This window comes from Nicotiana tabacum, chromosome 16 (genome assembly GCF_000715075.1).
Source record: "Nicotiana tabacum cultivar K326 chromosome 16, ASM71507v2, whole genome shotgun sequence".
Lineage (NCBI taxonomy): Eukaryota > Viridiplantae > Streptophyta > Magnoliopsida > Solanales > Solanaceae > Nicotiana > Nicotiana tabacum.
The window spans coordinates 73495408-73512179 of record NC_134095.1 but is presented as its reverse complement, the minus strand read 5'-3'; the positions used below and the strand labels follow the sequence as shown (position 1 = coordinate 73512179).

Here is a 16772-nt window from a genome sequence, read left to right as displayed (position 1 = left end):
AATTGGGGCTATCAATCTCTTGAGTACGCCTCAATTCCTTGTTGGACCAATTTCGGAGACTTGGGCTCTCTTTCTTAAGAAAAACCCAAGTCAACTAAACATAAACTAGTGTTTGCAACAACTAATTTAGAAATTAACCATGAAATATGCCCAAATATCAAACACCCATAGTCAATTTAGCCCTAAAATACAAGACCCATCAATTACCCACACTAGGGTTGAGCCACAACCCTAGATTATGGGTTAGCTACTCATAATTAAAGAAGAAAAGCAAGAAATAGATGAAGAACAACTCATATTAATTGATCACTAAGGTAAATAACAAGATTCAATGATGAAAAGTAGATAAAATTGCCTAAAATGGCTAAGAAAGGCGAACGCACGAGTGCAGCTACGTTACAAAACTATCTGATGCCCTAAAAATGGGAACATGAGCTATTTATACTAAGCTAAAAATTCTAGACAAAAATGCCCCTGCGGGGTTAGTGCAGACCGCACAAAATAGAGTGCATCCGCACTAGGGCTCTTGACTTCAAAATCCAACTCTCTGAACTCAGGCAATGCAGACCGCACAGAACGGACTGCGGCCGCAGAGGCCTCTAGTGCGGTCCGCACAGAATGGACTGTGGACTGCATTGGCTTGAAACTTCAAAACTGGCATCTCTCTGATTCTTGGGTCTGTGGACCGCACTAAGTCGAGTGCATCCGCATTAACTTCAGTGCAGACCGCACAAAACGTAGTGCGGCCGCATTGCCTTTGTGCCTGAATGTCAACCTTTCTGAATCCCCTAGTGCGGACCGCACAGAATGGTGTGCGGCCGCACTGGCCTGTTTTGCCTGAGCTTTGTCTTGTCTTGGGACTTGTGCAAGTTTTACTCCTTTTTGAGCTGATCTTTGACATTTTGTCACTTTGTTGATCAAACCTGTAATCAAGCACACTTGTGAGCCTTTTGGGACTATTTTGTTTGAATTTCTAATCAAAGCATAAGCAAGAAGGAGTATAAAATGCATTAAAATCCCTAGTTATCAGGATCGCTCATAGGCGCTCCGCCAAGATAGGCTTAGTATATAACTTACCATCTGATCGAAGGTTGCCCAATAGGGGCCTGCCCATCGATTATAGCTCGATGGTGGTGAAAATACTGTAATATTGTGTGTGTATGTGTGTGTGTGTATATATATATATATATATATATATATATATATATATATATATATATATATATATATATATATATATATATATACACACACACACACACACACACACACTCTCTCGATGATATAAGACCAAACTAAACTGAATATGAAGTCCCAATAAGGGAGAATGTTGTAACTTATGAGACTAGGCTAATACACATAAATTCAAGAATATGAACTTCTCTTTATGCCTCGTTATCAAACACATGTAGTTACTGGATCATGCCAAAATGAAGAAAACTTTTAGACATACCTTAAACTTGTTGAGTCCTTAATATCTTCCAAGCAACTCTTCAAACAACTCAACTCAGTCTACCATAGAATAAGGAGATTCAAATTCAATACTGAGTAAAGGCTAAGTATGTAACTTAAGCTAGTAGCTCGTTTTATGTAAATTTGGGTAGCATATCCATTGTAACAAGGGCCTCCTCCAATGCCATATACTAACAACAAAAACCATAGCAATGCAATAAGAACAACATCAACAGTAGGGTACAAAATATTTCATTAACAAGTCGTCAACATATCACGACGAGCGGCAACCTCGGATTGAATCCCTTCATCACCCTTCAACCCCATTATCACTCCTTATAGACTTCTTACATTAACTTAACATCATCATTAAAATGATAATGAATCCATTCATCATTGATTCCATCCTTATACTATATATTTATAACAAAGAAAACAATTCACAACTCCAACTATCTTCAATTAGCAACTTTATTCACTAGTTCATGTCTAGTACATCCATTTAACTTAATCAACATCAATATAACCTTAAGTACATGCAAGAAAACAATAAAAATACCTCCTATAGTAGCTTCAAGTCGTAATCTAAGTTATATTTAGCTTACAACATCCCTCAATGACAATACGACACTATAGAAGTGACTTAAGCTACTCCAAGTATTATCTTGTAGTTTATCATCCTAACAACATAACTAGCATATAAGAAAGCTTAAGAACAATAAGTAGTCTATTATAATCACCTTATCTAGTAGCAAAAACTTGAAATTTTAGCCAAACACATCCCACAACTATCCTCAATGACAACGCAACCTCAAAAAGGTGTTGTTCTTCACTAGAACTAACTTTTGATGTTGAAATATGGTGTAATCCATTTGCAAGACTTGAAATAATATAGGTTTGATATGAAAACCTTTGGAGAGTATTTTAAAGAACTTAAACCACTTAAAAAACCTCCCACATGAGCTGGAACCACCCAAAAATCAGCAATAATAAGAGGAACAAGCAACTTACTAGTGCGAGGGGATTTTCGACACTTGATTTGTGTTGTTTGCCCTTTGTTTGGGTCTTGGTTCATGAGAGAACCTTGAGAGAGTGTTTTTAGGTATATAGAGTCTGAAGATACTCAAAAATAATGAGTTAAACCGGGGTTGAGGTGTCTTATATATATCAATATATCTCAACCGCCATTGTGGGTCCTATAGAGAGTTGCTTGGCGTAGTCTCGCAAAAATGCGAATATCTCTCTACTTCAATGTCATATAGACAAACGGTTTAATGAGTTAGAAACTAGACTCATAGATATTCAATTTTGTAGGTAGATCACCCCATAATTTGAAGTAAATTGAGAGAACAACACATCTAAATTTCAGCACATTTATGAATGTAACTTTACCAACTTTTGTTTCACAACTTGCTTGACTTAAAAACATAACACACGACTATCATACGAATAAAATAAATCATAACATAACCTCCTTATCTTGCTAATCACCCAGTCACATCACAAAAGTATACGTTATAACATTCCCAACTTGTCGACATTTGACGAAACTTATTTTCTTCTATTTGTTTAGCTTCTTATCCTTTCAACCCTCATGGTACTTGTTATCCATGATCTTAAAGATTTGTAATCTCCAAGGTAACATGATTAACTTACTTTGTATACTCTCAAAGATGATCTCATTTTTGAGCTTACATCAATTGACTTACGAATACTCTTTTGTATGAAGGTATAAGATGTAACATGATTCCCTCCTTTGGAACATTCGTCCTCAAATATTGACTGATGTGCTTATCAGTCTCATAACCTATAGCTCTTGCAAATACTTTACTCCTGCCCTTTCCACCTAGGCAATTGTTCAGTGAATTAATCCAAAGGCCAGAACATTCCCCCCCTTTAGGAATCTTTCTCACACCATGACTTGCGGTTGGAATTATTCCAATCTCGTAACTGTTGCTATCTTATGTCATGCAGCATGTATGACATTGTCCTTATGTGCGCCTATGTGACTCTTCTCTCATTTTTCCTTCAGCTTGTAGCCAATCTCTAGGCCTTACTTTGTGAACATATACAAAATTATGACAAGCTTTCTCTCTGGGAATCTATAGGTGTACTAAAGTTTTTTACTCAGGTACTGTCAAACTTACGACTATTGCTATATCTTGTTTCATAGCCTTGGTTAGTTATGCTTATGGCTTTACTATGTATATGTAGTTTATACTATACCACAACACTTACTTTGATTTATTATGGCCAAGGTCTACTATCCAACTCCAGGTTACTCTCTCGTTGTTTATCTTATATGTATAAATTAAGTCCCTTAATGCTTCCTCATTACTATTCATCTTAAGAATGACAGCCTAATCTCATCTCACACTTTGGAACATTCATCCATCCATTATTGATTCACCTTAATATTGATCTATAATCTACCGCTGATCACTTGAAACCTCTCATGTAATATATTGTCACTAGGGCTCACATCTCATTTGGGAACATCTGGAGTTATTTGCCTAGTCCACTTAGGGTTAATAATATACTTCAATAATTGTATTTCATAGCATCCCAACGTAATTCATATTATGGGGGTATTTTAATCTTGTACAATTTATGAAATCCCTTTTCTTTGAATCATTACCCAATCAAAGGCATAAACGTCATCCTCTTATCTATCACAATTACACCCTTATTTTACCACTAGGGCATCATTCCATCTCTTCTAAATTCTCCTATTCTTAAACTCCTCTGAGTACAATCATGTTATACTGAGCTTTTTATAACTTAGGAAACCATCAGCTCTCTTGTTGTGATGGGTTTAATCCCGATGACTTACCTATTCTCGTCACCTTCTCACTAACTTTTTCTTATCCTTACTCCTGTCTACCTAAAACTTTGTTGCTCTACCATACTTTAGCTTGCGACCTACATATATCTATTTATACTAGTCGCAACCTTCCTTTAATTTGCTAGCGCCATAGATTTCCTTATGTTATTCTGGAACCTCGAGCAAAACATCATATCGTCTCTAACTCTTCTGTACTCTCTTAACTAGACCTCTCTGTACCTGGAAACCATAGGCTGGAAGATACGCCACTGACGACAACACTATTATTTCTTGATACAGAAATACGACGCTTCCAGCCCTCTATCTGATATTTGGATTATTCGTAGCCTTCTGTACTTGGGCATCTCTTACCTTCTTCACTTATACCTTACTTACCTTTAAATCTTGCATCGTATCTTCTATCTCTTTCATAACCTCCCTTCCATATAGGTGGAATTCACATCCATACCTTAAAGCTCTACTATAATACTTGCACCTCATGTGCGTACACAATCTAGCGGTAGCTTCATACTGGCTTCTTATGAGGTTGGTACTCTTCTAACTAGATTTATTGTAGAGCCATTATAGAATATGGCCATTGTACTATCTCTTTTTTACCTCTGATATTTAGAGTGATTCTACAATGTTCTGAATCATGATTTGTATACTCATCGGGGTCTAATAATCAAACTCCTAATTCACTTAGCTGATGTAACTCTTTAGTTTCCTCTTCTATCTCGGCCTTTAAGTAGGCTTATGCTATCTTCTGATCTGCGGCTTAGGGTATTAGTTATTACTTTAGCCCCTCGTGGGTTCTATGGAACATCCATGATATAACTTTCTAGCAATTCAAGCTTTTGTCTGTGACGTGGACTCAATTATTTCTTTTAACTTATACTGCAGTATCCTATGGTTGTTCATTATCAACATATATGTTGCATGGATAACACTCTAAAATCTTAAGTGTGTTTATAACGTAACTAACTCTGGGTCATAGATCGAATAATTCCTTTCGTGCCTTCTCAGCTTTCGTTAAAAGTAGGCAATTACTTTTCTTGGTCGTTCTGCCACTTGTTGCATGAATACTTGGCTTATCTTAGTGCCCAGATATATTGCAGTGAGATGTTGTAGTGAATATAGGTATATTGCAGTAATATTACTTTGGATTTTACTTCCCGTTCCTTAGTCACAATAGGTACCACTTTCTTATAGAGTGCATACGATGTTGCAGTGAGACTATTGTTACAAGACGATTATTTATTTAGGTCACTATGATTAGTTTGAAGCCTTCTTCCTTATTTCTTCATCTAGTCTTTCATTGTAGCATTTAAGGAAGATTCTCTTACTCTTGTAAAGCTGTGAGCTTATCCCATCATATACCTAATGGAATTTTTGATGTTCTTACTCACCTATAAAAATATCCTCAGTTACTTACCTCTGTGCCCTTGTTCTCGTAGGGTTACTTCTGAACTCAAATTTTTTTGTCTCCCCCGTGGCACTCTCTTTTATTTCCGTAACACTTTTATGGCAATTATAACAACGTCAACTCCTATCTGAATATTTCTCAAGGATTATGATGTCGTATCTACGAAACTGAATTCCCTATGCTGGGGTTCACTAGGTTTATCTTGCATGATCTACTAATTTATATGTATCCTCTTGTCTAGCCATAACTAGGCTCTTCCTGAATCAACTACTAACTAATCGTTGGTCCATTCTCATACCTATATTCTGCGTAATCTCTCTTGGGTTGTTTCCTTTGTCTTAACTTACCTCTCGCACTGGACCCTTATGTATCAAGTGTTCATTCGCACTTATTTATCAATAGCATCATGGGAGGGAACCCTTACTGCATTTCCCAACCATCATGCTTGTATAATGTTTTGGAGTCATAACATATATGTACGATCTGAATAAATACAATCTCACCCATTTCGTCTTTTATCGCATTCTTCCTTTACTAGTCTATAGTTACTTCCTCATCTTTGACATCTTTTCACATCTTCACTGACTCTTACTCGCCTTGCGGTAACCCTTCTATACCGGGGATAACTTAATTTCTTATGTGCGAGGGTGACACCTAGTATAACTGGCACATTTAGTCCCTTAAGCATAACTCTGCTCACATTGCTTGCTTTAGGGAAGCGTCTTCCTGAATGACCTTTAAAGGTTATTCTTCCGTTGTCCATTCTATCATTTACGGAACACGATTTCTGAAATTCTGATGATACTGACTATTATAGAATCCTTTGGTCCCTAAATCATGTTCGATTTTCTTTCTTGTTTACTAGCCTATGTTGATTTCTATTACTCCGGGGGGTCTAACTTAGCCTTCTGGTAATTACGTTGGAGTCACCAACTCATTTTCTCAAAATGAGGATATGACTTTATGGTTTATACTCTTTTATAGTCTCAAGGCATGTCAGCTCTTGTCTTTTCCTTTACCTGACTATAGACTATTGTCACACCTCCTTTTGCTTACCCCCCGGAAGAGTGTATATAAGAGAGCTTTTCCAATTAAAGGACAATCGAAATGAGATTTATTTATTTAAAGATTCAGAGTCGCCACTAGGGAGATTTATGGTGTCCAAAGTCACCGGTTCAAATCCCGAATCGAGGAAAAGGATTGACTCTGTTTAACAGTTCGCGAACCAGAAATCCGAGTAAGGAATTTTGTTAACCCGGGAGAAGGTGTTAGGCACTCCCGAGTTCCGTGGTTCTAGCACGGTCGCTTTGATTATACTTGGCTTACTAAATTGTCTAATTACTTATTTTTAAACCTATGTGCATCTACCCCGTTAACCGTTTTTATTTGCTTAATTACTATTAATTATGGAATTATCTTTAAAAAATGAGTCACGCGTACGTGTACTCATTTCATTTGGCGCGTCAAAATCGTGTCACGCATATGTATCCACAATTAATCACGTCTTATATTAATAAGATTGTTTCACCCAAAATTGCGTGAACGCATACCTTGGTTTTAATTTCTGGAATCGTAACTATGTCACGCGAACGTGTACACAACCACGATAATTTATTAATTAGATTAGTGCCTAAAGCATACTACTGTGCTCTTCAGCACATTAGGTTATTTATGAGTGTTTAACCCACTTTTAGTGATAAAACTAGCTACATGGCAACTGCAACTTAGGAATATACTCATATGAGCCTTACAAGAATGTGGTCAACTCTTTTAAAACTTCAAGCATGAAAAATCAGTACCAATATCAACATTAACTTCACCTTAATTTAACACTTAAACTAGATATCACTCTGCCTCAGATCAATCATCGCAAGGCATATGTTTGCAAAGCATAACGTAGTTACACATACAAGCACATTAAAGTCTACAATTATTCAACAGATGAAAGTAAAAGGCAAATTCATAAACAACAACCTATATTAGTAAAAATAGTTACTGGAGTAACGTTCATGTGTGTATCAAAGTTCTAATAACTCAATATAAAGAAGCAAATAGCTAACATTTCCTCAACAAAAACCCAATTTTTTGGTTTGCAAAACTCGAAAAAAAATGTGTAGTAGATAAAACTAGTCATTTACAAAGTAACACGTACCCTTTTTCTTTTCTTGGAGGGCGTGATAGCAGAATTGGCTCTACTGCTTCAGTAATTAGTCTTTTTCAGCAAAATACGAAAACAACGAGATTCTAGCAAGGACCACGAACGCGATTTTGACCGGAGAACCTCGACCACAAACTCGACAATAACCTCGACGGACCTGACACGGCGACCTGAACAGATTCACTCGACATGGATTTGGGTAGCGATTTCGAGCTGACTTTCGCACTGATTTGGGTTAGTTTCAGGGAGTTTTGGAGCTAGGTTTACCTCTAGGTTCGAACCCGGTTCGCCGGATTCTATGGCAAGTCGTCGGAATCACACATTTCTGGTCAGATTTGGTTTCGTCTATATGTGCGCCCTACTGTTTCTCGACAACAAAACGGGGAAGGTTCGTGGGTTGATTTTTCTGGTTTTCAATCGGGGGAGAGGAAGCAGCAATGATGGGTTCTTCGGCGCAGGTCTTTGGTCGTTTGGAGAAGACGATGGGCAGGGGGGTCTCTTGTAAAGGCTGCGCTGATTTTACTTTTTAGCTTTTTGTCCCTTTTTTGTTTTTAGCCTTCTACGTTCTTTTTTATTTATATAGTCTAGGTTTTTGGTAGGGTTTTAGGTTAAGGGGTATGAGCCTAGGAATTGTGGGCTTGACAATTGTGGGCTATGTCCAAAATTAGGCCTAAAGATGGGTTGCTCGAGCCCAAGCTCTATTCTTTCGTTGCGAATGAGATTAAAATACGGGCCGATTTGTTAATTATTCCTACTATTCAAATAATTATTAAAATAAAACTAACCATTAAAACAAATCTATTTTTGGTATTTTCAAATATCATATTAAAATAAAAATACGATACTATTATTGTATATATTTTTTTAAGATTTTTATTTTTAGATTAAAAATGACTACAAAACATTAATGAACCTATTTTGTGATTTTTTGTTTTCTTGTAATAAAATAAAGTAAAAGAGTCAAAATTACTTAAAATATCTATATTATGCCTAAATTAAATATTTTACGCCAATATATAAAAAATCTTGGGGAGGGTCAAAAATCACATGTCTACAGCTGCCCCTCTTTGACTGGAAACGTACAGAGTTTTCAGACAAAGACTGACTAGACAGGTTTTTTGACTCGACCCTTATTTGGAGAGACTAAAACTGAAAAAGAGGGGAATGTGACCAAGCTCTGGTATTTGGACTGCCTACATATCCTTGGCTATAAAGGAATCAAGCCACGTGTAGTTCAGAGATGAGTGGGATGACGGAGTATGCCGAGGTGGAGATCCGGTCGAGGTGCCGTTCTGCCGAGATTCCGGTCCGTGGTCCCTGTTATTACATCAAAAATCAAATGAAAAAATACTAACTAAACCTTTCAACTACGAGTTACAAGGTTCCTATCTATAAGTCTTCTGAAGCTTGATCTTGAGTCTTGAATGGTTCTTCATGCAGACTTTAGATTTGAACCTTGGCGCTTGTTAGCTGCAGGTGCTAGCTCGTTCTTCTACAACTTTTGGATCAAGACCGGACATGTAGTGCTTGTGACTTCCACCATGTCTTAAGCAGTTCACATCTTTCATCAACTTCTGCATTTGGATTCATTTCTTGCCTTTCTCTCTTTTTCTTTATTGTGACTAACTTCTGTTGATAACCTCGGACTGTTAACTCACATTCTTGCCACGAGATTCTTTGGTTGCTGACTTGAATTGCAATCTGAGATGTTTTTCCTTTTCTTCAGGTGGACGCCTGACTGTTGAACTCGAACCATCTTCTCTTGTTACTTGACATTGTTTTCCCTTGCACATTGAACCATTTCCCCTGAAACTTGAACTGTTTTCCTTCAAAACTGATTTCCCTAGAAACTTGAGTTGTCTCCCCTTGTTCTCCAGGTGGGCGCCTGATTACAACAAAATAGACAAAACAAAGAAATATTTCTGCCCCAGTTTGCACTAGGAAGATTTGTGAGTTGTTAGCAAAATTGTAAACCACTTGTACTATTTATGCAATGATGAAAGTAAACTAAATAATAGACTAGGAAAACTATAAACTAAGCTTGACTAAAGTAAACACTAACCCTATTCTCTAGGCGGGGCCCCCTGACTGCTAACTTGAAATGTATTCCCTGCTCTCCAGGCGGGCTCCTGATTGCTGAACTTGAAATGTATTCCCTGCTCTCCAGGCGGGCTCCTGACTGCTAAACTTGAATGTATTCCCTGCTCTCCAGGCGGGCTCCTGACTGCTAACTTGAAATGTATTCCCTGCTCTCCAGGCGGGCTCCTGACTTCAACAAAATAGACAAAACAAAGAAAGTTTTCTGCCCCAGTTTGGTGGCTGGGCGCAGATGTAAGTGTAAAATGGATCACATTACCAAATATCAATAAGAACTTGAAAGCTAAAACTTGAATTTTACTCCCTTGTTCTCCAGGCGTGCTCCTGATTGCTGACTTGAAATGTATTCCCTGCTCTTTAGGCGGGCTCCTGACTGTTGACTTGAAATGTATTCCCTGCTCTCCAGGCGGACTCCTGGCTGCTAGAATTGAATGTATTCCCTGCTCTCCAGGCGGGCTCCTGATTGCTAAACTTGAACGTATTCCCTGCTCTCTAGGCGGGCTCCTGACTTCTAACTTGAAATGTATTCCCTGCTCTCCAGGCGGGCTCCTAACTTCTAACTTGAAATGTATTCCCTGCTCTCCAGGCGGACTCCTGACTTCAACTTGAAAGTATTCCTTGCTCTCCAGGCGGGCTCCTGACTTCAAAATATATAAAACAAAGAATTTGAAAGCTAAAACTTAAATTGTACTCCCTTGTTCTCCAGGCGGGCTCCTGACTGCTGCGCTTGAAAGTATTCTCTGCTCTTCAGGCGGACTCCTGACTGCTGCATTTGAAAGTATTCCTTGCTCTCCAGGCGAGCTCCTGACTTCAAAATAGACAAAACAAAGAAATTGAAAGCTAAAACTTAAATTGTACTCCCTTGTTCTCCAGGGAGGCTCCTGACTGCTGCGCTTGAAAGTATTCCCTGCTCTCCAGGCGGGCTCCTGACTGCTGCATTTGAAAGTATTCCCTGCTATCCAAGCGGGCTCCTGACTGCTGACTTGAAATGTATTCCCTACTCTCCAGGCGGGCTCCTGACTGCTGCGCTTGAAAGTACTCCCTACTCTTCAGGCGGGCTCCTGACTGCTGCATTTGAAAGTATTCCCTGCTCTCCAGGCGGGCTCCTGACTTCAACAATATAGACGAAAAACAAAGAAAATTTTCTGCCCCAGTTTGGTGGCTGGGTACAGATGTGAGTGTAAAACTAAATCATATTACCAAGTATTACTAAGAATTTGAAAGCTTGGTCCCATTATCCAGGGGGTCCTGACAACTCTTAATTAAATGACAATTTTAAATCTAATTTATGTCTTCTAAAGGTGTAACTTCTGCTAAACCTTGTTATCTAAGAGGGTCTTTAAACTACTCCCCATTATCCAAGAGGGTCTTGAAAATCAAAAGTCCAATTTTATCTTAAGAGTGATAACTTTTACGGCTGAATTATGCTACCCTACAACATACTTTACGCTAAATGTTGTTATCTAATCGAAATCTTAAAGTTAGGTCCCATTATTCAGGAGGGTCCTGAAAACTCATAATTGCGTCCTATCTCAAACATGCAAATTTCTAAGCTAACTTATATTCCTTTGGGATACATTTATGTTAGATTATGTTATTTCTGAACTTTAAAATAGGTCCCATTCTCCAGGAAGGTCCTGAAAATCAAAAATCAAACCTATTTGGTGACTGCCTTTCTCTACGAAGGGTTTCTCTGAAACAACCGAAATTTCCTGCCCCTGTTTTAATCAAAAGAAAAATTTTGTCAGTTAAAAATGTGGTGGTTGGTTTGTGGCCTTGAATTTGAGAGCGATTGCTCCTTCACTTCCCATGATAACTGATTTCCACTCAAGGACCTTGATTGTTTATGGACTAACCACTTTCTCTGTCGTCCTTATCGTAGAAAATACCCCTTCTCCGTTCAGACCAAATTCCCTCCATCTGTTGCATTGCTCATGAACTGACATTTACCAACCTTTGTGTTTTACCGAAAATACCTTTGATTCGTTCACCTAACACCCTCCATCTTGTTGCATTTCTCCTGAATTGATATGTACCAAACCTTTGTATTTCACATGAATCCCAAATCACGTCAATTACCATCCACTCAATGTGCATGTTGTTCTTTCCTGACTTGACCCACTGGTATTGGCCTTGAGGTCTATTGCTCCTTCACTTGCCACGATAACTTTGATTTCTGCTTGGAAGACCTTGCTTGTCACTAGTTAAAAATTTTCTTTGCTAATCTCATCACAGAGAATACCTTTGACCCGTTCACCCAACATCCTCTATCTGTTGCACTGTTCACGAATTGAAATATACCAAACCTTTGTATTTCTTATGGACCCCAAAGCATGTTTATTGTTACCAACTCAGTGCGCTTGTTGTTCTTTCCTGACTTATGATACTGGCCAGATCCCGTTTTGTGCAATTGGAAAGTTGGTGGCAAATTTTGAAATCATTTCTCACTTATTTTTACCAAACAGACTCGGGAAGAGGAAGTAAACAAGACAAAGGGAACAGAGTAAAGCACAAAGGAAAGAGATGATTCCTAACAAGAAAACTACAAAGTAGAAACATATCAGATGTGGATACCAACTCTAATGACCATGACATATACCTGTGGCCTATTCTATTGAGCAAGTATGATGTTCAACTCTTGTTATACCCCCTAAACCGTGAAACTGGGCTTCAATACTCTAATTATCCAATCTGATGCACAATCCTTATTCGACTTGTAGTGCCCGGAGAGTTTTCACCATCAAGCCTCTCTCATTTGTTCTTTCTCTCAACTTACCGTCGCCTTATGGTGCCCGGGAGGGTTTTCACCAATAAGACTCTCTCATTTTCAACATTTTTCTGCTTGAACCAGAGTGTTGCCCCTGACATGAATTACCTTTACCTGCTCGACTTGGCATTTCTCAAAGACTTATCAGAAGGTCTTCTTTGGACCGTAGCGCGGGCTTTTGGACTGGGTTAGAAAGAAAGGGTATAAAAGGCTCAATACAATTCACATGGGTTTAAAATTACAACTTTCGGAATCAGATTTCTTACAACAACCATAACTTCTGTCCCAGTTTCTTGCTTGGGGACTTTTGGATTTTTATTTTGATAGGACCGAACCGTGAGGCTGCCTACGTATCCTTAGAAGGAATCAGGTTGAACGTAGTTCATGTCATAGGAATTACTTTGTTTGTTGTGATTTTTCTTTTCTTTTTCTTTTCTTTTTTTTTCTTTTTCTCTTTTTTTCTCTTTTCTTTACTTCTTTTCTCTTTTTTGTTGTTTTGTTTTTTTTTCTTTCTTATTTTTCATCTTTTTCTTTTTTTTCTTCAATTTTCATCTTTTCTTTTCTCTCTTTTCCTTTACTTATCTTTCGCGCTTGTGTTTCTGATCTTTGCTACTGATTCCAAAAGAGGGGTACGAAATGAAGTAAGTAAGGCTCAAAGGGGATAACAAAGGATAAAGTATTTAGATAGCAGAACAAAATGCCTTCGTCATTCCAATCTTCAAAATATGCCAAGTACAAACAACACAATTAAACAAACCAAGGAAAACATTCGTAACATCTTTTGATTACGCCAGACTTGATGATCATATCCACACATTCGTCTTTTACATCTGTTAATTACCAAGCCCCAGGGGATAACACCCTCACTCTCATTACCACGAACGGCTCCTGTCAATTTGGGCAAACTTGCCTTTAGCTTCAATCCGATGCGGCATGATACATTTCAATAAGGTTTCTTTATGTTCTATCTGCCCCAGTTTCACAATTCGGGCTTGAAGTGATGTCAAGATGCCTTTATTATTATTTTTTCCTCAAATGTCTCTATCATCTTCAAAATCGTTTCATTGCTTCATGACTAAACTAACTTTTTAAGACCAGGCTGAGAATTACGCGTGCATGTCATGTCACTAGAGTCAACAGGAAAAGGACTATAAAAGGAAAAGAGAACTAAACAAAAATGACTAAAAATAATAGAAAATAGGAAATTGCATTAGACAGATGGTAAAAGGGTTTGAACAACAAAACAAGCAAACTAAACTGGGTTACAACCCTGAAACAAACCTAGACAACACTAAACGAGTTACTACGAAAAATAAACTAGGCAAAATAAAAGGATAGAAGGGTTTGAATCACAAGACAATATCCGGATTACAACCCTGAAAATAACCTGGACAACAGAAATGACAACAAAATAAACCACCTAGACTCCTCTCCAGCTAGCCAAGAGATGAAACGTCTTTCCAATTACCAAGCACGGCATCTTAGCCACTGGGTTCCACATCAATATTACCAAAACCATTAACAACTTTAATATCACTAACTTCAGTCCGCAAGTTCCCAGGAGGATTCGCATGCTCCCTGTCACTGTCATTGAACACAATTACCCCTTCTTGAATCATTCTTTCTATTTCCCTTTTCAAAGAACGACAATCTTCAATGCTATGCCCTTGGACATTAGAGTGGTACATGCATCGTACAGTAGGATCAAAGCCTTTTGCATATGGGTCTGGAGTATAGCCGAGGAGCGGCTCAATCAGGACAGAATGCTTTAACTTTTCAAACAAGCTTGTGTAGGACTCCCCAATTGGTGTGAAACTATTTCTTTGCCTTTGTTCCCTTCCCTGCCCCTGTTTTCTAGGGTTGTTGGGTGCTCAAAAATGTTGTGAAGGCAAGAATGCATTATGCGGTGCTGGCGCTCTCCATAGGGAGTGACCTGGTGGTTGGACATATGACCCGACATTGTTCGGAGGATAATACTGAGGTGGATTATGTGTAGCTCGGGGACAGATTTAGGGTTGGAGTTGAGGCTGGGTATATTGGTGAGTCGGGCCCTTTGGTCCATGTCGTGACTCTGAAAAAACCATGGCAACATCATCGTGTTCCTTCTGACCCAGCAAGCTTCCTATGTCATTCGGAACTTGTGTTGTTGCTTTTAAAGCAGAATAGCTCATGATCTTGCTCGACTTCAACCCATCTTCTACCATTTCTCCCATTTTACCACATCATTAAAAGGCCTACCCACAGCCGTGATCAAATGCCTAAAGTAAGTTGGCTCTTGAGCTTGGAGAAAGTACTCGACCATCTCTTTTTCTTCCATCGGGGGATTGACTCTGGCAGCTTGCTCTCTCCATCTGAGCCCGTATTCCCTAAAGCTTTCAGTAGGCTTCTTTTCCATCTTGGTGAGGGAGGAGCGACCTGGGGTAACTCCTGATTTGTACTGAAAGTATTGAACAAAATCTTGAGCCATGTCACCCAATGTAGGCCACTTACCAACATCTTGACGAATATACCAGTCTAAAGCTGCCCCAGTCAGGCTCTTACTGAAATATGTCATCAACAGGTCATCTTTCTCTCCAGTGCTTCTCATTTCACTGCAATAGACCCTCGAATGGGATACCGGATCTCCACACCCATCATACAAGTTAAATTTTGGCACTTTGAACCCCGCGAGCAGGCGAACGTCGGGGGACACAGACAGTTATTTTTAAGTCATGCTACCTTGGTCTTCCCTTACTTGTTTGTTTTTCAAGGATTGTTCTATGCCTTTCAGCCTCCTGGGTATCCCATCTTTCCCTTCTCTTCCTGTGAACCTTTCATTTTCAACATGCAACCTATCCCGAGGGCTCTGTTTGTATGAGTTGGGAACTTTGTGGGTAACCTCTGAGGGGTAATATTGGGCATTGTGATCTTTGAGTGGGTGTTCATTGTTGGGGATGGTGGATAAGACAGGAGGGCAATTTTTGGGAAAGGTAATTGGAAGATGAGTGACGGAGCTACTAGGGTGGTTGGGAAAACTATGGTAAGCGGGTGAATCTGGAGAGTATGGGGGATCATCTGGCACTGTGACCGGTGTTTTGGTAAGGGTAGTATTTAGGAAGCTAGGTGGTGGCGGGGGTGGTGCCTTCCCAGTCATCCAGGCCTGATACATGTCCGACATGTGTTGTATTAACATCCTCACCTCTTCAACCAACCCATTGTCCTGTTCAACCAATTGCTTTTGAGCTCCTGTATCAACCAACTCAGTTTCATTGTTGTCTGCCATTGCCTTTGACTTTATGTTGTAGAGAAGAGTTACCCTTTTAAAACCACAAACCAACCACCCTTCTGCTATGAATATAACAAAATGAAGCCATCACGTTAGCGTTAGGGCATTTAACAGCTAAAAATATCATATTTCGTGCCATGCACCTAGCAATAATTAACGGTCCAAGAATGACTTCGAGGGTCACAAGGTCACTTGGCATCATCCCAATTTGTCCATTTGAACATTCTCCTTTCTTTTCTTTTCTCGCACTTCTTAGCTCGCTCATTTTCTTTCTATTTTTCTTTCTAATTATCGCTCTTTTTTCTTCTCATTTCTCACATCCCATAATTTCACCATCTTTTCTTCTCTTTTTTTTTTCTTTTCCTTTTTCCTTTTTTTTTCTTTTAATAAATAAAAAAATGATTCGATCGAACCCTATGTAGGTTGTCTACGTATCATGACGCCGCATGAATCAGATCTTTGCGTAGTTCGGGAAGATTGGGAATAAAGCAAACAAACTATCGTTCTCTTTTTTTCTTTTTTTTTTTCTCTTTTTACCTCAGTGACTAATCCGATGAGAAAAGAGAAATAAAAGAAGCAAATCTTTTTTTTTGAATTTTCTAGACTGAATGCTCTATAACCTATTCTAAACTCAAGCTTAATAAGCACATACTTTTCTTTTTGAAACAAATACTCTATGGGAAATTATTAAGGAAAATTCCTACAAGAGAAAAAATATTTTTTTTATTTTTTTTCTTTTTTAATAAGAAAATCTAAAGGCTAGACCAAAGAAAAATATTTTGA

At 38.6% G+C, this 16772-nt stretch overlaps 1 long non-coding RNA gene across 1 annotated transcript; it reads right to left on the bottom strand.

The window, feature by feature from the left end:
- Positions 1-278: 278 nt before the first annotated feature.
- LOC142170706 (uncharacterized) lies at positions 279-8431 on the bottom strand. The gene is made up of 3 exons (XR_012700097.1): positions 7855-8431; positions 1454-1512; positions 279-923 (listed from the first exon to the last, which is right to left on the bottom strand). It is a non-coding gene; the product is annotated as an uncharacterized LOC142170706 (long non-coding RNA).
- Positions 8432-16772: the final 8341 nt, after the last annotated feature.